This window comes from Rattus norvegicus, chromosome 5, assembly GCF_021556685.1.
Source record: "Rattus norvegicus strain SHRSP/BbbUtx chromosome 5, alternate assembly SHRSP_T2T, whole genome shotgun sequence".
Taxonomy (NCBI): Eukaryota; Metazoa; Chordata; class Mammalia; order Rodentia; family Muridae; genus Rattus; species Rattus norvegicus.
Genome location: NC_141538.1, coordinates 134,806,554 through 134,823,517, shown reverse-complemented (window position 1 = coordinate 134,823,517; position 16,964 = coordinate 134,806,554). Strand labels below are relative to the sequence as shown.

The 16,964-nt window shown below is 41.4% G+C and overlaps 1 pseudogene across 1 annotated transcript in view; it reads right to left on the bottom strand.

The window, feature by feature from the left end:
- Cyp4a8-ps1 (cytochrome P450, family 4, subfamily a, polypeptide 8, pseudogene 1) overlaps positions 1 to 13,289 on the bottom strand; it is a 140,399-nt pseudogene extending 127,110 nt beyond the window's left edge. The window contains exons 1-6 of the transcript XR_015621482.1: positions 13,132 to 13,289; positions 2,543 to 2,719; positions 2,079 to 2,233; positions 1,549 to 1,655; positions 1,264 to 1,454; positions 1,030 to 1,163 (exon numbers count right to left, since the gene is read on the bottom strand). The product of XR_015621482.1 is annotated as a cytochrome P450, family 4, subfamily a, polypeptide 8, pseudogene 1, transcript variant X2 (transcript). The remainder of the gene's footprint in view (positions 1 to 1,029; positions 1,164 to 1,263; positions 1,455 to 1,548; positions 1,656 to 2,078; positions 2,234 to 2,542; positions 2,720 to 13,131) is intronic.
- Between the last annotated feature and the right edge of the window lie 3,675 nt (positions 13,290 to 16,964).

Sequence of the window (16,964 nt, the reverse complement as noted above, 5' to 3'; positions counted from 1 at the left end):
CTGGCTCATGAAGGGACCAAATGGTCAGGAGTGAGAGTTGGAGGGGAGTGTTGGTCCTGAGATATCTTCCTGTGACCTTCTCCCATCTCCCATTTTAACTCTGGGTTTGGTCACAAAGTTGGGTTGTGATGATGGCCATAAAAGGAGAGCACGGCTGTGATACCTTTGGGGTGAGTGGTACAAGGAATGAGTGGTTATGCTAATGGATAGGGCTCTAGCTCCCTTATTCAGCAGAGAATATGCACACACACACACACATGGTCGGCATGCTGGAATCATCATTTGGATTACACAGAAGAAGGATGGGCTGAAGTAGGTAAAGCACTGTGTGTGAGTTACTTGCGAACAACATGCATTTGGGTGTGAGAAGAAGAAACCATTTGAGAATCACTATTATATTAAGTAAATGATAACTCTCTTTTATCAAATGCCTTTCATGAGTCTTCTCCACACTCAACACTCCCAGGCAGCTTCCAAAAACAACTATTGTATACCCATTTTTAGATGAGATTCTGGAGCCTCAGCAAGACCCTTTCTTGTTCACACAGCTTCACTGTGGCACATGGGGAAATCATGCCCAATGATAAGTGATTATGTGGGTATTTTTCCTCCATGATATGGAACTAAGATCTGGTCATCAGGTGAGCTATCCCATCAACTTGGGGGATCCTCAGACAGTGGAATATGTTTCAACTATGACATGGGAGTCCCTGAATTTTCTCATTTGCCTTCACCCATAGAAAAACATATCTTCCAAGCACTTACCAAGTTCTTTTTTGCATTCAGTAATAATTTAGCAACTAATGCCTAAAGGCTCAAGTTCAATATAGAGGTTGGCATTTATCTCCTGACATTTTTCTGAAGTCTAACTGTATGTAAAGCACTTCACACACTGCCTTCTAACTTAAAGTAAAATTCCTTCCAACACTACTGATAAGACATGGGAAATCCATTAGAGACTTCACTAGTTCAAAACTGCTGAAGAACCTTCTTCTTTGCCCCTGCTGAGATGGTCTGGGGACTGCATACTTTTGGGTAAAGAGCATCCATCCGGGAAGGTGACAGGTGTGCTGAGCATTCTGCTCACAGATGGTACAGGTGGGTAGATACTCAGAGCCTCCTTGATGCACATGGTGGTATAGGGCATCTTGTCCAGGTCGTCCCTGAAATGAGGCCCATCTGAAAGTCACACAGAGCTAGGACAACCAGGAGCTTCCCATTAACAGAAGACAGAAATCTCATCCATATTGAGCTCCCACTCACCAGGTGATAGAAGCTCCATCTCCTAGGAGACTCTGGATCTCCTTCCTGCATCCCTGCTGGTGTTCAGGATTTGTGGCCAAAGCATAGAAGATCCAAGAGATACCGCTAGCTGTGGTGTCATGGCCCTCGAACATGAAGGTATCCACTTCAGCACGCAGGTCCTTATCAGATAAGCTGCTTCCATTTTCTATCTGGATAAGGCCACAGATGAGAGAGTAATGTTTTCTTTTTATTCTGTGATTCTAGACCAAGTCTCAAGTCTCTCGTGTGGTTTCCTACACTCACTCTGGCAAACAGAAGGATGTCCAGGAAATCCAATCGTCTTTTCTGCTTAACCTTTTGCAACTCTTCCTCATCCTGAAGTTGAGCCTTCCTTGATTTGATCACTTGGTCTGTGAAAGCATAGTAGATACCAGGCAGAGATGAAAGCACCATTCCTAAGAGGCCCATGTGCCCTCTTTCCTGACCTCTACTCCCCTAGAGGCCAGGATGCATATGGCTCAGGGTTGGTTAAGGTGTGCGAAGCCAGTGCACCTGACAGAGACCAGGCTGCTTCTCAGGATAACAACTGGAGAAGATCTTTATGGATCCTGCTGGGATGATTTTATTTAATAGCACCAATGTGATGCCTCAAGTAATCACTACATATCACTCAATATCCTACACCTTAGCTTCCTTGTACTAGGAAAGTACCCAGATGAATTCATCTTTCATTCTTCAGAGGGCCAAAGGACATGTCTCAGTCTTAGAGATTTTGGTGGGCCTCTTTAGACTGACCCTGGTGAAAGAGGGCAGAGAAAAGAACCAGACAGAACCTGTGTGCTCATGGGCAAGTCAACAGGCACTGTTGGCCTGGCAGCCATTAGAGGACAGACTATAGATGATGTCATTCTGGTGAAAGATGTTCCATATACGGAAAAAAGAGAGATTGTTCAGGTCCCCAACTGCCTTGATGTAGGACTTGTATTTTCTGTGAACACAAAAGAACAGAACAGTGGTAAGGAGATAAGACACAAAGACAGAGCAATAATTCCCTTAATTTGGACAGAGATAATACTAGGATGCATGTTGTTTCTGTTTTCTAACCCCGCAATCATCATGTCTTTAGAAGATGTCATGGCCATTCAGGCTTCCACCTGTCTGGAAATCTATGGTGTATCTGAGGCAGGGTAGAGAATCTTGTGTTTTGTGGATGTTAGTATCTAAGCTGTTCCATCTGCTTCTCAGGTGAGGCCACACTAGTTGGCAAGACCAAAGACTAGTTCAGCAGTATACTCACCTGTCCAACTGGACACTGCCCTCTTGGCTGAAGGCACACTTCATGATGGTGTCCAACGTCATCAAGGTGTTGTGTTGAACGATCTCCAGGGTGGAATCCTGTCCAACAATCTGTTCCCATTTATCCTGTAATAGAAGCAGAGAACTGACTCCACGTCTCCCAGAAGACTGTTGATAACTAGAACAGACTCATTTCCTTCATCTGTAGATATGATTAAGATTCCCTGTATCAGAGGTTGTGATGGCTGATTTTCATTGTCAACTTAGTTAAGTTAAGAAACAGCAAAGGGACTCCCTGTGAACACAAGATGTTTTGACCAGGGAAGTACACAGGCTAATTGCATTTTTTTCTCTTCTGTAGATCTTCACTTCTTCCTCCTTTCCTCTAAGTCCAATCACCTAGCCTCATACCCAGCTCCTTACAGAATTTTCTTCTTGCTTTCTGCCCCCATCCTGGAGGAACACCTTACTTTCCTCCATCTTGTAAAGCCCTTCGAGCCCATCTCTAGTCCTATGTCTCAGGTCCCAGTACTCAGAAACATTTTACCTGGAATCCCCAGTGCCCATACCTATCAGGACCCGAAAAGATTTTCTAAGAGGCAAGAAACAGTCACAACATTCTCTTAAAAACCAGAGGGGAAACAGAAACTGAGGAACAAAACACCTATTCAACAAAGACAAGACTTGTTATCATCACCTAGGACTCTAATCTTCCTAATCCCAGCTGCCTTGCTGCCAGCATAAAGCCACAAACAATAACAGCCAGGACAATCTGTCCTGCAACTCTCCACAGCTGGTCCTGAATATTCCAATGTAGTTAAAGTACAAGTACAAGACCTTGAAGCACTCTTTATGAACGCAATAGAGGCCCTTAAAGAGGAAACAAACTCCTTAAAGAAATCCATGAAAACACAGCAATACGTGGAAAAAATGAACAAAAACACTCAAATCCTGAAAGTGAAAATAGAATCAATAAAGAAAATTGAGGGGGCTGGAGAGATGGCTCAAATGTCAAGACCACTGACTGCTCTTCCAGAGATCCTGAGTTCAATTCCCAGCAACGACATGGTGGCTCACAAACGTCTGTAAAGGGATTTAATGCCCTCTTCTGGTGTGTTGAAGACAATTACAGAGTACTCATATACACAAAGAAATAATTCTTTAAAAAAGAGTTCATCTAAAGAAAAGAAAGGAAAACTGAAGGAAATCTATAAATAAAAAAATTAGGAAATCCAACAGGAACCAGGGAAACAAGACTCACTAACCAAATACAAGAAATGGAAAAGAGAATCTCAGCACTGAAAACACAATAGAAGAAGTGGATACATCAATCACAAAAAATCTTAAATCTAAAAAGTTCCTGGCACAAAACACCCAAGGAATCTAGGATACTGTGAAAAGACCAAATCTAACAATAATAGAAACAGAGGAAGGAGAAAAAAACTTAGGTCAAAGGCAGATAATATTTTCAACAAAGTCGTAAAAGAAAACTTCCCTAATCTAATGATGGGATGCCTATCAAAGTATAAAAAGCACACGGAACCCCAAATACACTGAAACAGAAAAGAAATTCCCCTCAGCACAATAATCAAAACACTGAATTACAGTGCTTATCAAAGATCTCAACATAAAAGCAATTACACTGAACCTGAGAGAAGAGAAAATGGGAAATAGCCTTGAATTTATTAGCACAGGAAGAGGTTCTCTGACCAGAACACTGTTCTCACAGACACCAAGATCAACAAGTAACAAATAAGATCTCATGAGACAGTGAAGCCTCTGCATGGCGAAAGATACCATATTTGGGTAAGATGGCGGTGTGCAGAATGGGAAAATATTTTTACCAACTGTACACCTAATAGAGGGCTAATAGTCAAAATATACAAAGAATGTAAGAAGCTAGATATCAAAGAAATGAATAGTCCAATTAAAATGAGGTACATATCTAATAAAAATATCTCAATAGAAAAAATTCAAATGGCTGAGAAACATTTCAAGAAATATTCAACATCCTTAGCCATCAGGGAAATGCAAATCAAAGCTACTTTCAGAAGAAAACAAGTGACAACTCATGCTGGTGAGGACATGGGATAAGGGAACAGTCATTCATTGCTGCTTGGAGTGAAAACTTGTACAGACACTATGGCAAGCAGTGTGATAGTTTCTCAGGAAGATAGGAATTGATTTACCTCAAGATCCACTCTAAAGAATGCTTCATCTTACTACAGAGACACCTGCTCAACCATGTTCATTGCTGCTCTATTCATAATAACCAGAAATTGGAAACACTCTAGATGTCCTTTAACAGAAGAATGGATAAAGAAAATGTACATTTACACAATGAAGTAATGTTCAGCCATTTTAAAAAAATGATTACTGTGGAAAAGCTCGCACTAGGTTGAGCAATTGGTCCATGTTGCAGTTCTGATTGTAACAGGATCATACTGCTCATTATGCTTTTTCAGTGTTCAAGTGGCAAGAAGACGTGGCCCATTATAAACCCCACATGCTGGCATGAAAGTTGTTCTCTCCCTATCCAGAAAAGCTTCTATTAGAAGATATATGGCAAGCCTCTGGCTGGATGTGTGCAGTCAGTGAACACAATGCTCATGCAGAATTCTGGAGGACTTTAGGAAATCTTACAACAAAATAATAAATACAGAGTGTAGGGGGCAGAGAGATGCCTCAGTTGGTTGAGAGCACTGGCTGCTCTTCCAGAGGTCCTGAGTTCAATTCTCAGCAACCCCAGGGTGGCTTACAACCATCTATAACTTCAGCTCTAAGTGATTTGATGCTCTCTTCTGACACAGACATACATGCAGTCAAAATATTCATACACATATAATAAATTAAAGTGGAGTGTAGAATTGTGCATAGACTATTTATTAAGTCTATTTATTAAGTCTTTATGAACTTTATTAAGACTGTAACTAAGCCTCACATGTCCTCTTGTATTGTGTGGTGGGCAGGTCTGTGGCTTCTATGATCGCTAATAAATACTGATTAATTAGGAGAATGATGGAAATGAAATGTAGAAAGCTTAAGACTGAGCATGTCTGAGTTCAGCTTCAGATACTGCAGTTTAACAGGAAATAAATGTTTTTATTCCTCTGTGCTTTCAGATTTGTTTTATTTGGCAAAGGCAAAGGTAGGGCCAGCCGGTTCCCAGAGCTGCGATTGAAGGGTATTTTCCTGTAGGTAGATCACATCAGTGTGTTCTTGATTTTTGAATTTGGAGAAGTTGAATTTGATCCCAGTACAATTTTAATTACTCATTTTTATTTATGTCTCTCCAAAAGCCAAGTACCTCAGATAAACTTTTTATTTTAAAACTTTTAATTACTTTTTGAGTTTTGTTTCCAAAATGAACAAGTCCCTGGTAGAAACTACGTAGACAGAGAACTTAATGTATTTATGTGCCTGTGAATGTATTAATAGCATTAACAGAAAAGCCCAAGAGAAATTTTACAACTTAATTAAAGTCAAAGAAGCTTACGTGCCTTTTTTTTTTTTTATTAACTTGAGTATTTCTTATATACATTTCGAGTGTTATTCCCTTTCCCAGATTCCGGGCAAACATCCCCCTCCCCCTCCCCTTCCTTATGGGTGTTCCCCTCCCCACCCTCCCCCCATTGTCCCCCTCCCCCCAACAGTCTAGTTCACTGGGGGTTCAGTCTTAGCAGAACCCAGGGCTTCCCCTTCCACTGGTGCTCTTACTAGGATATTCATTGCTACCTATGAGGTCAGAGTCCAGGGTCAGTCCATGTATAGTCTTTAGGTAGTGGCTTAGTCCCTGGAAACTCTGGTTGCTTGGCATTGTTGTACATATGGGGTCTCGAGCCCCTTCAAGCTCTTCCAGGTCTTTCTCTGATTCCTTCAACGGGGGTCCGATTCTCAGTTCAGTGGTTTGCTGCTGGTATTCGCCTCTGTATTTGCTGTATTCTGGCTGTGTCTCTCAGGAGCGATCTACATCCGGCTCCTGTCGGTCTGCACTTCTTTGCTTCATCCATCTTGTCTAATTGGATGGCTGTATATGCATGGGCCACATGTGGGGCAGACTCTGAATGGGTGTTCCTTCAGTCTCTGTTTTAATCTTTGCTTCTCTCTTCCCTGCCAAGGGTATTCTTGTTCCCCTTTTAAAGAAGGAGTGAACCATTCACATTTTGATCATCTGTCTTGAGTTTCATTTGTTCTAGGCATTTAGGGTAATTCAAGCATTTGGGCTAATAGCTTCTGGAAGCTATTAGCTATTATATTGGGTTATTTGTTTCCCTGTGGTCTAACTTCTTGAGTTCTTTGTATATTTTGGATATAACGCCTCTATCTGTTGTAGGATTGGTAAAGATCTTTTCCCAATCTGTTGGTTGCCATTTTGTCCTAACCACAGTGCCCTTTGCCTTACAGAAGCTTTGCAGTTTTATGAGATCCCATTTGTCAATTCTTGATCTTAGAGCATAAGCCATTGGTGTTTTGTTCAGGAAATTTTTTCCAGTGCCCATGTGTTCCAGATGCTTCCCTAGTTTTTCTTCTATTAGTTTGAGTGTGTCTGCTTTGATGTGGAGGTCCTTGATCCACTTGGACTTAAGCTTTGTACACGGTGATAAGCATGGATCGATCTGCATTCTTCTACATGTTGACCTCCAGTTGAACCAGCACCATTTGCGGAAAATGCTATCTTTTTTCCATTGGATGGTTTTGGCTCCTTTGTCAAAAATCAAGTGCCCATATGTGTGTACCCGGGTTCATTTCTGGGTCTTCAATTCTATTCCATTGGTCTATCTGTCTGTCTCTGTACCAATACCATGCAGTTTTTATCACTATTGCTCTGTAATACTGCTTGAGTTCAGGGATAGTGATTCCCCCTGAAGTCCTTTTATTGTTGAGGATAGCTTTAGCTATCCTGGGTTTTTTGTTATTCCAGATGAATTTGCAAATTGTTCTGTCTAACTCTTTGAAGAATTGGATTGGTATTTTGATGGGGATTGCATTGAATCTGTAGATCGCTTTTGGTAAAATGGCCATTTTTACTATATTAATCCTGCCAATCCATGATCATGGGAGATCTTTCCATCTTCTGAGGTCTTCTTCAATTTCCTTCTTCAGTGTCTTGAAGTTCTTATTGTACAGATCTTTTACTTGCTTTGTTAAAGTCACTCCGAGGTACTTTATATTATTTGGGTCTATTATGAAGGGTGTCGTTTCCCTAATTTCTTTCTCGGCTTGTTTCTCTTTTGTATAGAGGAAGGCAACTGATTTATTTGAGTTAATTTTATACCCAGGCACTTTGCTGAAGTTGTTTATCAGCTTTAGTAGTTCTCTGGTGGAACTTTTGGGATCACTTAAATATACTATCATATCATCTGCAAATAGTGATATTTTGACTTCTTCTTTTCCGACCTGTATCCCCTTGACATCCTTTTGTTGTCTGATTGCTCTGGCTAGAACTTCAAGAACTATATTGAATAAGTAGGGAGAGAGTTGGCAGCCTTGTCTAGTCCCTGATTTTAGTGGGATTGCTTCAAGTTTCTCTCCATTTAGTTTAATGTTAGCAACTGGTTTGCTGTATATGGCTTTTACCATGTTCAGGTATGGGCCTTGAATTCCTATTCTTTCCAGGACTTTTATCATGAAGGAGTGTTGAATTTTGTCAAATGCTTTCTCAGCATCTAATGAAATGATCATGTGGTTTTGTTCTTTCAGTTTGTTTATATAATGGATCACGTTGATGGTTTTCCGTATATTAAACCATCCCTGCAGGCCTGGGATGAAGCCTACTTGATCATGGTGGATGATTGTTTTGATGTGCTCTTGGATTCGGTTTGCCAGAATTTTGTTGAGTATTTTTTGCGTCGATATTCATAAGGGAAATTGGTCTGAAGTTCTCTTTCTTTGTTGTGTTTGTGTGGTTTAGGTATAAGAGTAATTGTGGCTTCGTAGAAGGTATTCGGTAGTGATCCATCTGTTTCAATTTTGTGGAATAGTTTGGATAATATTGGTATGAGGTCTTCTATGAAGGTTTGATAGAATTCTGCACTAAACCCGTCTGGACCTGGGCTCTTTTTGGTTGGGAGACCTTTAATGACTGCTTCTATTTCCTTAGGAGTTATGGGGTTGTTTAACTGGTTTATCTGTTCCTGATTTAACTTCGGTACCTGGTATCTGTCTAGGAAATTGTCCATTTCCTGAAGATTTTCAAGTTTTGTTGAATATAGGTTTTTGTAGTAAGATCTGATGATTTTTTGAATTTCCTCTGAATCTGTTGTTATGTCTCCCTTTTCATTTCTGATTTTGTTAATTTGGACGCACTCTCTGTGTCCTCTCGTTAGTCTGGCTAAGGGTTTATCTATCTTGTTGATTTTCTCAAAGAACCAACTTTTGGTTCTGTTGATTCTTTCTATGGTCCTTTTTGTTTCTACTTGGTTGATTTCAGCTCTGAGTTTGATTATTTCCTGCCTTCTACTCCTCCTGGGTGTATTTGCTTCTTTTTGTTCTAGATCTTTTAGGTGTGCTGTCAAGCTGCTGACATATGCTCTTTTCTGTTTCTTTCTGCAGGCACTCAGCGCTATGAGGTGCCCGGTCCTAGATGAACTCTGCCTCTGTGTGTCCTGATCTCACCAGGCAGCTCTCTTGCAGCAGACAAGTTGGTCTTACCTGTGGTCCCGAGGCTCAAGTTTGCTCGCGGGGTGCTGCCCAAGGGCTCTCTGCGGTGGCAGCCTTACGTGCCTTTTTAAGGAAAAAAGTCTTCACACATCAATATTTCTGCATTTTGAAACCACTAAACACACTGATTTTTCTCCTAAACCCCAATGTAATACTTGTACAAGTTTGGGAAGATAACACAAATAAAATGGAATTTTAAAAAATAAATTTATTTGTTTTATTCTTTAATCCTTTTTTTACAGTCCAGACTGCATCCCCCTCCTGTTCTACTCTCCAACCACTTCCCATTTCATACCTCCCCTGACCCCATGTCTAAGAGGATGTCCCTAAGCTTTGAGCGCCATCCCTCCAGGTCTCCCTACTCCTTGGGGCCTCAAGTCTCCTGAGGGTTAGGTGCATCTTCTCTCACTGAGACCAGACCAGGAAGTCCTCTGCTGTATATGGGTCAGAGGCCTCATATCAGCTGGTGTAATGCTGCCTGGTTGGTGGCTCAGTGTCTGAGAGAACTCAGGTCAGTTGAGACTGCTGGTCTTCCCCTGGTACTACCCTCCTCCTCAGCTTCTTCCAGCTTTTCCCAATTTCAACCACAGGGATCCCTGGGTTCTGTCCATTGGGTGCTAGTATCTGCATCTGAATCCTTCAGCTGCTTGTTAGGCCTCTCAGAGGGCAGCCTTGCTAGGCTCCTGTCTGCAAGCACACCACAACATCAGTGACAGTGTCAGGCCTTGGAACCTCCCCTTGAGCTGGATCCCAATTTGGGTCTGTCACTGGACCTCTTTTCCCTCAAGCTTTTCTTCATTTTTGTTTCTGAAGTTCTTTCAGACAAGAAGAATTGTGGTTCAGAGCTTTTGACTGGGGATGCCAACCCCTTTCCTCACTTGATGTCCTGTCCCTCTGCTGGAGGTGGACTCTACAAGTTCCTCCTCCCCAGTGTAGAGCACTTCATCCAAGGTCCCTCTCTTTGAGTCCTGGGAATTTCTCAACTCCCAGGTCTCTGGTGCATTCTAGAGGGTCTCCCCACCTCCTACTTCCAGAGATTGCCTGTTTCCATTCTTTCTGCTAAAATGGACATTTTTAAAGAAGCTAATCAGTTCCATAATCAAATAAAAGAGAATTATTTGGTATGTGTGTGGTTGTTGTTATTTGTTTGTTTGTTTGAGGCTGAGTCTTACTATATAGACTTGACTGTCTTAGAACTCACTCTGTAGACTAGGTTGGCCTCAAACACATAGAGCTCCTTCTGGCTTTGCCTCCTCAGTGCTGGGATCAATGGTGGGCACTGTTATACCCAACCAGTATGTTCTCTATTGTTTGCTTCTAATGGCTCCAATCTTAGCTTTGGGTATAAAACTTAAAATAAACTTCCAGTCCCCAACTGCACCTGGGAGCAGATCCTGTGCTCCAGCTACTACCACCCCTGCCAATCACAATCACAATCAGGCTCCCAGGCTCATAGGAGGGTCAGGTTTCAGTAAGAGAGAAGCAAGTCCAGTTAACACCAGAGATAAACAAATGGCAAGAGGCAAGTGCAAGAACATAAGCAACAGAAACCAAGGCCACTTGGCACCATCAGAACCCAGTTCTCTTACCACAGTAAGCCAACTGTTGCCTTCTGTGCTGTGCTAAGATGACAACACCTGTCTCCTATGTCTTAATTATAACAGTCCATCTCTCGAACTCACGGGATGTACTCTATTAAAGTGAGAAAAGTGACTGAAAAGTATAAAGCTTGAACTTGGACTGAGTTCAAATTAAACTTCTCCTATGTAGGGGACGATCCAATGAGTGCCAACATCAATCCTTTAGTGTCTGTTGAGTCTTTTCACCTTTGGTCATTATTGAGTATATCTTTCTCAGCTGTGAGTCCTAGAACCAGAGAAATAACTTTTGAAAAGATTTTGATATACAGTACTAGCTGGAGGGCAATGTTCTTTGGAGTTGATGTGTACTTAGAAATTAATATAATCAAAATGTATTATATGGAATATAAAAAAAACAATGCTGAGTATGCCACTATTTTCCCCACAACCAGGCATCCTGGGTCCAGAAATCAAGGGATGGAAATAAGAATGGCACATGTTCCTTGCTCCCCTTAGTGACTGAACAAAAAACACATCTTGGCCCTGTCTAATAATCATGTTGTCAAATGGCCTGAAGGATTAACTGGGAGAAAAGCTTCCACTGAAATCCAACACTATTTTATTGACCCTGATGTTCTGTACTTGGCATTTTGGGTGATTGTGGCATTGAGTCAAAGAGAACTACTGTATTATTTGATAATTGACCCTGATTTTCAGGATGATCTTGATAGAATTCTTACCAAAGAAGGAAGCGAAAGAATGTCTGGAACCAAGAACTATCACTGAGTATCTTCTATCCCTTAATACATCTTTTCACTAAAGCTATTTGAATAAGACAACAACCCAATTCAAGCAGGATTTTGAGGACCCCAGAACTTCAGCGGATAAAGATTTGGCTTACTCCACTATGTGAAGACAAGCTAACCTACTGAGGATTGTGTATCCATCAAATATGTATTTTCAGATTAAGTACTTTCAAAGGGATGAACCATTCCAAGTTAATAAGTGTGAAATGTAATGTTTGGCTTTTAAGTTCCTCATGACTGTGGTGAATTACCCGGCCATTCAGTTATAAACTAGTTTAGTTCTGCTGTGAATAATGACTATAATTAGTTGACTTCAGTTACAAGAGTTGATTCTTGGTGGGCCTAATCTACTTTGCCTTAAGTGCAAAGCTCTAGAAACTAGAAGATGGGAGAAAGTGGTTTGCCCCGAGAACTCCTGAAAAAAAATTACTTTTTAATTCAGGGAAAGCTGATGCAGACATCTGACCTGCAAATATGGAAGACTAAGTATGTGCTGTTTAATCCATGAGAACAGTGTTATTTCGTAGCAGCAAACTGGGACAGTCACATTGGCACAGACATAACAACAGCAAGGGAAAGACAAGGGCATGGGGCAGGCATTTGTGCAGGGAAGAAAGGTGGTCAGAAATGAGGAGGACACTGACACACAAGCAGGAAGGAGATAGCTGGAAAGACAAGCAAGTGGGGAATCTAGAGGCAGGGGGATGGGAGAATCCACCGATGGCAGGCAGAAAAAAGACTAGGGAGCAAACCAAAGCAAGGATGAGGCCAGACTGGAAGGGGTGGGAGCAAATGACTGGAAGACAGAATGGCAAGCAGGAGGCACTTGGAGCCTGTGTGGTACTTGCCCTTGTTAATACTATTGGAGCTTTCTGAGACACCAATGGACCCATTCTCGGATTCAGCAGAAATCCTGATATAGAGACAGAGACTCTGGTGGGATCTAGAAGCCACTCAAAGCAGAGCAGGGTCAAAGTTATTACCACCTTCATCTCATTCATGATGAATTGTTTTTTCCATCGCATTTCCTGGACCAGAAAGAGGCAACCGAGGGAGAAATGGACTTAAGTACTGTGTAGATTTCAGAGAGACTGGACCTGAAGCCCACCTCAGAGCTGAAGATGTGAGGCTCTGTGATGGGCTCACCCAGGATGCATTCCTTACCTGTCACACCTACTTGACTCTTGACCCTGATTTACAGATGCCCTTATTTTGGCAAAACCACCTTTTATCTTCCTGGTGATGTTGACCCTAATCCTGATCTCAAAAATATAACACCTGTCATGTTATGACTTAGCGTTTCTTTACCGTATTTCTCCTACTATGAGCTTCTGGCTCCCTGGTGTGGAAGAGCAGGCCATACTTCTAAGGATCACAGTCCACTAGGACAATTTTTTATTTTTATTTCATCGTTTTTTATCTTTATTATAATCAGAGGGAAATCAGTTGTCAATGGAGAAGCTCCTATAGAAGGCATGAGGTTAGGGATCCTCAGGATGATGCCCCATTGGTCTCCCACTCAGTCCTCAGGCTCCACCCCTTACCTCCTATCCAACAAGCACCAAGAGCCTTCTAAGTCCACTGAAGAGATGTCCTGTGTGTCATCATCAGTCTGTTCTTCTGGACTCTTCTGCTTTCCCTGGCCATTTTCCTCTAAGGAAGCGTCAGTGTCCTTGATGGTGTCCAGGTGCTGCAGCAGCATGCATGGCCTCTATTGACTGCTGCCCCCACCTTTTACTTACCCAGCTCTACGTCCTACCTCAGCTCATGTTGATGTCACAGAGAATGCCTTCCCGAACCTCCTCAGGTATCAGGTCAATGAATGGGTGGGTCTCATCCTACTGCCTGCTGCCCCTTTATATTCTGTGCAACCAGGACACCATCAGTGTTTTCTTCAAGAACATGACATACTTTAGGGTCCAGGAGAGTGCCAGGAACTGGGACATTTCACAAACCACTCAGTAAATGGAGGAGTACAAGAATAAAGGAAAGATGTTATCTGTTCCAAGTGGGGGTGCTGGATTCTTACAATACCTTTCTGGTTTTGTCATTGAACTACTGCAAGGTAGATCTCTATGTTCCATCCTTTAGCACAGGACTTCACACAGAAAAAGAAATTTAATTCTTTTTTATTTATTTATTTTTTATTTTTTTCATCTTTACTAGCTTCAGTATTTCTTATTTACATTTCTTTTTCTTTCATCTTTATTAACTTGAGTATTTCTTATTTGCATTTCAATTGTTATTCTCCTTCCAGTTTCCAGGCCAACATCCCCCTAACCCCTCCCCCTCCCCTTCCTTATGGGTGTTTCCCTCCCCATCCTCCCCCCATTACCACCCTCCCCCCAACAATCACGTTCACTGGGGGTTCAGTCTTGGAAGGACCAAGGGCTTCCCCTTCCACTGGTGCTCTTACTAGGATATTCATTGCTACCTATGAGGTCAGAGTCCAGGGTCAGTCCATGTATAGTCTTTAGGTAGTGGCTTAGTCCCTGGAAGCTCTGGTTGCTTGGCATTGTTGTTCATATGGGGTCTCGAGCCCCTTCAATCTCTTCAAGTCCTTTCTCTGATTCCTTCAATGGGGGTTCTTTTCTCAGTTCAGTGGTTTGCTGCTGGCATTCACCTATGTATTTGCTGTATTCTGGCTGGGTCTCTCAGGAGAGATCTACATCCGGTTCCTGTTGGCCTGCACTTCTTTGCTTCATCCATTTTATCTAGTTTGGTGACTGTATATGTATGGGCCACATGTGGGGCAGGCTCTGAATGGGTGTTCATTCTGTTTCTGTTCTAAACTTTGCCTCCCTATTCTCTCCTAAGAGTATTCTTGTTCCCCTTTTAAAGAAGGAGTGAAGCATTTGCATTTTGGTCATCCTTCTTGAGTTTCATCATGTGTTCTGTGCATCTAGGGTAATTCAAGCATTTGGGCTAATAGCCACTCATCGATGAGTGCATACCATGTGTATTTTTCTGTGATTGGGTTACCTCACTCAGGATGATATTTTCTAGTTCAATCCCTTTGCCTATGAATTTCATAAAGTCATTGTTTTTGATAGCTGAGTAATATTCCATTGTGTAGATATACCTCATTTTCTGTATCCATTCCTCTGTTGAAGGGCATCTGGGTTCTTTCCAGCTTCTGGCTATTATAAATAAGGCTGCTATGAACATAGTGGAGCGTGTGTCTTTGTTATATGTTGGGGCATCTTTTGGGTATATGCCTAGGAGAGGTATAGCTGGGTCCTCAGGGAGTGCAATGTCCAATTTTCTGAGGAACCTCCAGACTGATTTCCAGAATGGTTGTATCAGTCTGCAATCCTACCAACAATGGAGGAGTGTTCCTCTTTCTCCACATCCTTGTCAGCATTTGCTGTCACCTGAGTTTTTGATCTTGGCTATTCTCACTAGTGTGAGGTAAAATCGCAGGGTTGTTTTGATTTGCATTTCCCTTATGACTAAAGATGTTGAACATTTCTTTAGGTGTTTCTCAGTCATTCGGCATTTCTCAGCTATGAATTCTTTGTTTAGCTCTGAACCCAATTTTAATAGGGTTATTTGTCTCCCTGTGGTCTAACTTCTTGAGTTCTTTGTATATTTTGGATATAAGGCCTCTATCTGTTGTAGGATTGGTAAAGATCTTTTCCCAATCTGTTGGTTGCCGTTTTGTCCTAATAACAGTGTCCTTTGCCTTACAGAAGCTTTGCAGTTTTATGAGATCCCATTTGTCGATTCTTGATCTTAGAGCAGAAGCCATTGGTGTTTTGTTCAGGAAGTTTTCTCCAGTGGTCATGTGTTCAAGATGCTTCCTCACTTTTTCTTCTATTAGTTTGAGTGTGTCTGGTTTGATGTGGAGGTCCTTGATCCACTTGGATATAAGCTTTGTTCAGGGTGATAAGCATGGATCGATCTGCATTCTTCTATATGCTGACCTCCAGTTGAACCAGCACCATTTGCTGAAAATGCTATCTTTTTTCCATTGGATGGTTTTGGCTCCTTTGTCAAAAATCAAGTGACCATATGTGTGTGGGTTCATTTCTGGGTCTTCAATTCTATTCCACTGGTGTACCTGTCTGTCTCTACCAATACCAAGCAGTTTTTATCACTATTGCTCTGTAATACTGCTTGAGTTCAGGAATAGTGATTTCCCTGGAAGTCCTTTCATTATTGAGGATAGTTTTAGCTATCCTGGGTTTTTTTGTTATTCCAGATGAATTTGCAAATTGTTCTGTTTAACTCTTTGAAGAATTGGATTGGTATTTTGATGGGGATTGCATTGAATCTGTAGATCGCTTTTGGTAAAATGGCCATTTTTACTATAATAGTCCTGCCAATCCATGATCATGGGAGATCTTTCCATCTTCTGAGATCTTCTTCAATTTCTTTCTTCAGAGGCTTGAAGTTCTTATCATACATATCTTTCACTTGCTTGATTAAAGTCACACTGAGGTATTTTATATTATTTGGGACTATTATGAAGGGTGTAGTTTCCCTAATTTCTTTCTCGGCTTGTTTTTCTTTGTGTAGAGGAAGGCTACTGATTTATTTGAGTTAATTTTATACCCAGCCACTTCGCTGAAGGTGTTTATCAGGTTAGTTAAAAAGCAAACCGTATTGGAACATACTGAACGTACCCGTTGGTCCTTCCACAGGGTAGATTTACTTGTACCTCACTGTTCCCTGGTTTCAGCAACCTTATTCAGAGTTATTGCCTAGGAGGAAGTACTTAGCATTTGGGTAGACCAAATCTAGGAACCAGTTTAGGAATGAAGAATTGCCTTAAAACTTGGCTTATGGAAGTAGATTCAGTCTGTAAGGTATTTACACGATAAAAATTCTCACCATCCTTGTTGCCAGTAATATCAAAAATGTTTGTGGTAATTTGTATTCTACAAGGGAATTCCTCAAGTCTTTGCTTTCCTCAACAGCCCTTTGAAGTTGGTTGTCTCTAGAAACTTCGGATAAATTTAAAGTATGCCTATCAGGACTTTTCAAATGCTACACTTCAAACAAAGAATAATGGGTTTTTCAGAGGACGTTTACTGATCTGCTTTTTAATGCTTTTTCTTGTCTGAATTTGCACTATATGGTGTAAAGTATACATCTTACCTCATCTGTCTAATTTATACAAATGAAACAACTGTAAATAGAATGTTAACCATGTTCAGCCAATAATTCTATCATGAGAAAGTGGAGATGTGAGAATGATGTACCTTTATGTCTACTTTCCTGTCATGCTCACTGTAACATTTTTTTTGGTTCTTTTTTTCGGAGCTGGGGACCGAACCCAGGGCCTTGTGCTTCCTAGGTAAGCGCTCTACCACTGAGCTAAATCCCCAGCTCACTGTAACATTTTAAAGCATCAGAATGAACACTTAGACAT